General features: G+C 40.3%; 1 long non-coding RNA gene across 1 annotated transcript; it reads left to right on the top strand.

Moving 5' to 3' along the window:
• The first annotated feature begins 1,756 nt into the window (after positions 1 to 1,756).
• On the top strand, positions 1,757 to 5,494 carry LOC107296895. Its single transcript, XR_001549106.1, has 2 exons — positions 1,757 to 1,921; positions 4,863 to 5,494. It is a non-coding gene; the product is annotated as an uncharacterized LOC107296895 (long non-coding RNA).
• The last annotated feature ends 2,286 nt before the right edge of the window (positions 5,495 to 7,780 follow it).

Raw genomic sequence — 7,780 nt, forward strand, 5'->3', positions numbered from 1 at the left:
ATACCAATAAACAAAGGATTTATAGTAACAATAAAATTTAAAAATAATTATTCCATTCATTCCTTATTAAATGTATAGTTAGATTTATATCATCTTAAGAAAATTCTCCATAAAACTCTAATAGTTGTTGTTAGTTGCGAAGTCATGTCCGACCCATCGCGACCCCATGGACAATGTTCCTCCAGATCTTCCTGTCCTCTACCATCTTCTGGAGTCCATTTAAGCTCACTCCTACTGTTTCAGTGACTCAATCCATCCACCTCATTCTCTGTCGTCTCCTTTTTCTATTGCCCTCAATCTTTCCCAGCATTAGGCTCTTCTCCAGTGAGTCCTTCCTTCTCATTAGGTGGCCAAAGTATTTGAGTCAACTTCAGGATCTGGCCTTCTAAAGAGCAGTCAGGGTTGATCTCCTCTAGGACTGACCGGTTTGATCGCCTTGCAGTCCAGGGGACTCGCAGGAGTCTTCTCCAGCACCATTTATTTATTATTTAATTTATTTATTATTTAAATTTATATACCGCCCTATCTCCCTTACGGGACTCAGGGCGGTGAACAGGCGATAATAAAAATCACAATAAATATTGAATAAAAAGCCTGCTCTAAAATACCCCATATAAAAGCCCCTACCAAAACACAATCAAAACTACGCCAGGCCGGCCACATGGAATAGATGGGTTTTCAAGGCTCGGCGAAAGAGGCGCAGGTCCGCAGTCGTATGTAGGTCGGGGGGTAGGTCATTCCAGAGGGAAGGAGCTGCCACAGAGAAGGCTTTCCCCCTGGGGGTTGCCAGCCGGCATTGACTGGCCGACAGCACCCTAAGGAGGCCCTCTCTGTGGGAGCGGATTGGTCGAAGGGAGGTATTTGGTAGGAGGCGGTCTTGCAAACCATAATCCAAAGGTCTCAATTCTTTGGCACTCAGCCTTTCTTATGGTCCAACTTTCACAGCCATGGCCTATACGCACTTTTGTTGGCAGGGTGATGTCTCTGCTTTTTAGTATGCTGTCTAGATTTGCCATAGCTTTCCTCCCCAGGAGCAAGGGTCTTTTAATTTTTTGGCTGCAGTCCCCATCTGCAGTGATCTTGGAGCCCAGAAAAATAAAATCTGTCACTATCTCCATTTCTTCCCCATCTATTTGCCAGGAATTGAGAGGGCCAGATGCCATGTTCTTGGTTTTCTTAATGTTGAGTTTCAAGTCAACTTTTGCACTCTCCTTCTTCACCTGCATCAAGAGGCTCTTTAGTTCCTCTTCACTTTCTGCCATTAGAGTGATAGTGATATTGATATCACCAATGTTTACCATTGTTCCAAAAGTAAAATTACCTGCTTATGTTTTGGAAATGTATCCTCAGAGAGGCAGTTCTATTATTGGCAAACATCCATATTCTCTACAGTTCCTTGAAGAACTGAATGTTTATGTTTATGTCTATGTTTCTTTTCCAATAAATAATTGTAACTTTTGGAATTCATACCTGCAGGCTTAGTGGAGAGGCCAAGACCAAATTCTGCAGCAGGCATCTTGCTGAAGTATTCAGGAAAAACCAGAGATTAAGAGAGTTAAAGTTTTATTTCTCTGATATAGATGACAGAACAGGGGAGATGTTGTGTGAGGGGCTTCAACACCCAGACTGTAAAGTAGAAAAACTGTGGTAAGTGATCCAGGGAGAGGCAGTTCAGTTGCCATACATAACCATATTCTCTTCAGTTCCTACAACAATGTAGCCCATGCTTGTTTTTGAATCTTTTTTATAGGCTCAATGGAGAGTTTGTGACTGAATCCTGCAGCAGGCATATTGCAGAAATATTCAGGAGAAACCAGAGAATAAGAGAATTATGGTTGGTGCTAATGTATGCAGATGACCAAGCATTCAAAATACTGTGTGAGGGGCTCCAACATCCAGACTGTAAAGTAGAAGGGCTCTGGTGAGCAATCATGTTTCTTTTTCAGTTTGATGTATACAACTTTCTTTTGAGTTCTGGAAAAGTATCTAAGGAAAGGCAGTTAAAATTGTGATGTATAACCACATTATCTTCACTTCTTTGCGTTTTCTGAGATAGAATTCTATTCAGGATCATAGTGAAAAGGGCATTAAGAAGGTTTACTAGAAAATTTGAAATTTGTGCCCCTTCTGACTGCAAAGATACTTTCTTAGCTGTTAAGTGTTGAGAATCTGCCCAAAGGGCTAAATTTTTCTGAGATCTGTTCCTGGGGGAATAAACTCAGTAATTTATAAATCTTCTGTCAGGTTTGCCATCGTAATCACTTCAGTCTACTTTGCTTCAGTGGTATTCTGCCATATATGCAGGGATGAGCGAGAATGAGCATGAAGGGAGGCGGGTTGACAGGATGACAGCAACCAGAGGTGCCAATCCAAAACAACTGGAACAGACTGGCGGATCCAAGTATGAGAATGGATGCAGAAGTCTACCAAAAGGGCACCAAATCATAAGATTGTTATCCAAACACATAATCTGAATACTATGGGACATTTGTCAATAATCAAGGGGGAGGGTCCGGAAGAAAGGGAAAAAGCAGGGTTTATGCAGGAATAGTCAGCTCCAGCTTTCCTTACGCTATAACCATTTGGCTTTAGTAAAAGTATACCTTTTGCTACAAATGGAGTCAAGGGTCTTTCTTTCCTAAGTGTCCAAGCTATGACAAGCCTGACATATTTATTAAGCAATATGTAAATATGATAGCAATTACTCTGATAAAATCTGCAGCTGGACTTTACAGAGGTATAGATCTATAGCCTTTGTTCATTCTTTCTTCGTTATTTGAGTGGATAATATCACCTTGTTAACACTTCCTGGACTCTCTCTTCAATCGTTTACTAGCTTCCTTTAATACAGTAAAGATCTTTGAAACTTTCATATTTGGGAATCTGCTTTAATATAAATATTGGCTTGTAAGGTAGTTGCTAATCTACATTGAAAATTTTAATTTCCATCTACTTTCAAGAGAGGTTTTCTATATAGTGTATATTACTTTGATTATTATTGGCGCTGAATAATTTGCACTTACCAAACTTCCAGGAAAGCAGTGGCAAAATCAGCATTCCTCTCTGGACAAGGAGAGGACTTAAGATTACCCCCAAGCACTCTAGACCAGGGCTTTTCAACCAGTGGTACATGTATTACCTGTGGTACTTTGCCACATGGCAGGTGGTACGCGAGCATCCTAGAGATGTGTAGCGGGGGAGGCAAATGAGCCGAAGTGACCCAAGCCTGAGGGAGAGGCAGCTGCAACTGCAGGACTGTCTGGGCTCGCCAGGAGCAGGCAGCACTCCAGCTGATTGCTCCAGCTGATTGGTGCTTCCGGAAGTAACGCAGAGCTGAAAGTGAACTGGAAAAAAGGGGGGAGGAGAGGAGAGGCTATAAAAGGAGGTGGTTTGGGCAGGAAAAGGAAAAAAAGACAACACAGAAAGGTTTAATCCCTTTAAACAAATGTAATTAGTTTTACCCCCTTTAATTGAGTCTGTCTATGGCTTTTAGAAAGTTTTCTTTGAAGGTCAACAGGCTTAATTTAAAGCTAAAGCTTTTCACAATTGCCGGAGCCTTTCAATCTTGGATTGCAACATTGTGACACGTGACATGCCTGAGGCAGCTTAAAGAAAAAAAATGGAGTTTATGTGTTTCTTTATTTTGTGAGACTTTCTTGCTTTGCACTTGATTCCTGTATCTTTAATGGTACAGGGAAGGGATTGAGGGGGAGGATGCATTCTTACTACACTGTGGAAAGAGCTCAGAAGGGAGAGAGGAAGAAGAGCCAACCAGCTAGCTCAGGGGTCTACAAACTTAGCAACTTTAAACCTATGGACCAACTTCCAGAATTCCTCAAGTCTTAAAAGTGCCAAGTTTGAAGACCCCTGAGCTAGCTGGTAGTGCTGCATATTAATAAACATGGATAAATTCATCATACATTTGTCAGTGCAAAGAGAAAGTGATTCAGCAAAGGAACAGCCACCAAAGAAATTAAAACTGGTATTTTCCCCTTTTTTTCTACAGTTTGTAATATTTTATTAGATTATAGAATAAAATATAAAAATACAAAAGCAAATAATAGGACACAGTGGGGAGGAAAAAAGGGGGAAAGTGAGGGGGAGAAGGGAAAAAGATCAGACTTCTTTTGTTGCAGTAGAAGGAAGTATTAACACTGAACCTCAACTTTTTACTTTTCCATAATATTATAAACTAGCCATTTCTACTACAACAAATGAATCTAATCAGTAAAACCCAAAATCCCCCCCCTTTTTTTTTAAGCCATCAAGTTTTTGACACCTTGCTAAGCACTGGTGGTAGTCAAATATTGTCATGTCCTAAAAGTGATACAATCTGTGAAAAGGTTGAAATGCCCTGCTCTAGACAGCAGCTCCCCGTGAGGAGACTATAAGATAAAGGTCTCTGATGAGCTTCAAGGTCTGGGTGCTGGGCAATTGCTACCTTTATCCAAGGATACAGGGTTCACAAACTCCTTTCTTAATCACTTCTGGAAATTGCTTGTTATCTGCTTTCTGGTATTAGAAACCTTTAGAATGGCAAGTTTCATTATACTAAAATATTGTTCTTCAATCCTAAGCAAAAGAAGTTTTATGGAAATGTAAGCAGTGAAAAAAATCTTATTTCTTATTTTGGAATAAGCAGCAAAATGGTAATCAGAACATTGACTTTGGAAAGTTATATACAGAGTAAGGGTCCAGATGGATCTGAAATAAGTACTTGAAATTAATTATTAAGATTGGAGAGGCAGTTCCATTGTCAATAAATAACTATGTTCTCCATATTCTTTTCAGTTCCTTCAGGACTATAGTTTATGTTTATTTTCCAAGAAATGATTGTAATTTTGGGGGATTCATACATGCAGGCTTTTGGGAAACACCATGACTGAATCCTGCAGCTGGCATCTTGCAGAAGTATTCAGGAAAAACCAGAGACTGAGAAAGTTATGGCTGTGGCTCAACAATTCAAATGACACAGTGGTGAAGATGCTGTGTGAGGGGCTTCAACACCCAGACTGTAAAATAGAAAAACTATGGTAAGTGATCATTGTTTCTTTCTCAGTTTGATGTCTGTTATTTTCTCTTGACTATTTCTCTTGTGAAAATATATCCAGGGACAGGCAGTTCAGTTGCCCTATATGATCATAGTCTCTTTAGTTCCTACACCCCTAAACACAGTAAGAAACAAACAACACAAGAAAAAGCAAAGGGACTAGAGATACATCTAGCTACTCTGAAACTTAAACAGCAAAATGAGGAATCCCAATTAAAGGAAAAAGATTGTAATCAAACTGAACACTGTAAGGAACAATGAACTAACCCAGAAAATGAACCTTCAAAGATAGACCGATGGCAACAGATCACTCAAAGAAGGAAACAAAATCAAACCTAATCCAGTCTAGTCCAGCCCTGCTGGAACTAAACAATTTCATATCCTCCCCTTGGAAAAATAGACACCTGGAGAAGGAACATTGTCAAGTATAGCAATTGCAGGGGGGGAAATATACCAGATTTCCTTAAGAAAAAAATAAAAGGTGTGTGATGTCTGATTAGATAATTCACTGCTCAGGGGAACTGAACTAGCAATTTGTAGATCAGACTATCTCAAGTAGTTTGCTGTATCCCAGAAGCAAAGATCAAAGATGTGACAGAGAGGCTTACTAAAATAATGAAGTCCAGAGATTATTATTCCTAACTCCTCTTTCATGTGGGGATGAATGATATGATCCTGAAAACCATATCAAGAAACCATGAGCCACTAGGCATGAAAGCCAAAGAGATGGGGGCACAGGTGGTGTTTTCCTCTGTAGTCCCAATGAAAGGTAAACATCCAATTGGAATGTGGAACATTTTTTTCAATTTAAATTTTATTGTTTAATCATAAAAAATAAAATACAGAACAGTAAAAAAAATGAAACAAAACAAAAACATACATTCAACCCAAACAATAAAAGAAAAAAAATAGTGTACAAAAAAGGAGGAAAAAGTCATCAATTAAATTTAATTTTTAACATGTAGGATCCACCCTTGCTGAGTGCTGGAAGAAAAGAAAAAGCAATAAATTCTTCTCCCCTTTTACAAATATACATATAAGGAATGGTTGCTGGAATTGGTTATGTCTAGTTTAACGAAGAGAAGGATGAGGCGGGACATGATAGCAGTGTTCCAATATCTTAGGGGCTGCCACAAAGAAGAGGGAGTCAGGCTATTCTCCAAAGTGCCTGAGGGCAGGACAAGAAGCAACGGATGGAAACTAACCAAAGAGAGAAGCAACCTAGAACTAAGGAGAAACTTCCTGACAGTTAGAACAATTAACCAGTGGAACAACCTGCCTCCAGAAGCGGTGAATGCGCCAACACTGGAAGTTTTTAAGAAGAAATTGGACAGCCATTTGTCCGAAATGGTATAGGGTTTCCTGCCTGAGCAGGAGGTTGGACTAGATGACCTCCGAGGTCCCTTCCAACTTTATCATTATTATTATTATTATTATTATTATTATTATTATTATTATTATTATTATTATTATTATTATTATTATTATTATTATTATTATTATTATTAAGGGACCTTGGAGATCATCTAATCCAGGGCTTTTCAACCTTTTCACCGACTGTACCACTTTTAGGATATGGCAATATTCGAGTACCACCTAGCAAGGTGTCAAAAACTTGATGACCAAAAAAAACAAAAAGCCTGTTCAAAGTTGCAATTGCACTGAAATGACTTATGACCATTTTTCACACTTATGACCATTGCAGCATGCCCAGGGTCATGTGATTTATATTTGGACGCTTGGCAACTGATTCATATTTATGATAGTCACAGTTTCCCAGGGTCATATGATCCCCTTTTGCAATCTTTTGACAAGCAAAGTCAATGGCAGGGCTGCTGGTGGCCAAGTGCTAAGGCGGGACTTTCCTCCCTCCCACCCTCCTTCCCTGCCTCCCTCTTTCTCATGCCCACCTCCTTCTGAAGGAAGAATTTGAACATCCCCCCATATTTTCTCTCTTCCATATATTCATCAAACAAGGAAAAGCCTCCAGAGACAGAAAAGACAAGCTGCTGAGTGAACTAGCTTAAAAGGGCACATTCCCCTTTAAAAATTAGCTACTGGCTAGAAAGGAAAGTTAAGGAGCGCAGCCTGCACTTAAGGAAGAAAAAAAATGTAGTAAGTATTGGCTGCCAGTTAAGGCAGCCTCCCCAAATGGCTCCATTCATAAGTAAAGGAATGCTACAGGCAAAATCCATTCAGGAAAAAAATACTTCAAAATCCCTTGCAGCAAAACTTACAGCTAACAATAGCAGAGCAATAGAAGCTAACAGGAGCCCTCAGCCATCAGCCAAATAGAAATTGCCAAACACTCCTTAAGAACACAAACCCCTCATTGCACAAATTTCAGAACTTCAAAGTCACAAAAGCACATAAGACTCCTTCTACTCTCCATCTCCCTCCTTCCGTATCTCACCTCCAGCTGATGCTACCTTTCTTCATTCCTCATGGAGGGCAGCCCCTCCCCTGCTGCATTTCTTGCCTGTTTGTTGCTGGCAGCACAGGTGGCTGTCGCAGAAGTTGTAGATTGGCTCATGGCCGGCCTGCTTGGCCTGCTTGATCTCCTCTCCTCTCCCCCCACCCTCCTCCTTCCTTTTCAGTGCAGCTAGAGCTTACTCCACCTCCTCCCTAGGCTGTTTCTTTTTTTCTCTCTCCCTCTCCCACCCAAACTGTCTCTTTTATAGCCTCTCCTATCTCCGCCCCCTCCTCCTTTCTTATGGGGGAGGGTGAGCC

This window comes from Protobothrops mucrosquamatus, unplaced genomic scaffold, assembly GCF_001527695.2.
Source record: "Protobothrops mucrosquamatus isolate PMUCROS unplaced genomic scaffold, P.Mucros_1.0 scaffold3023, whole genome shotgun sequence".
NCBI lineage: Eukaryota > Metazoa > Chordata > Lepidosauria > Squamata > Viperidae > Protobothrops > Protobothrops mucrosquamatus.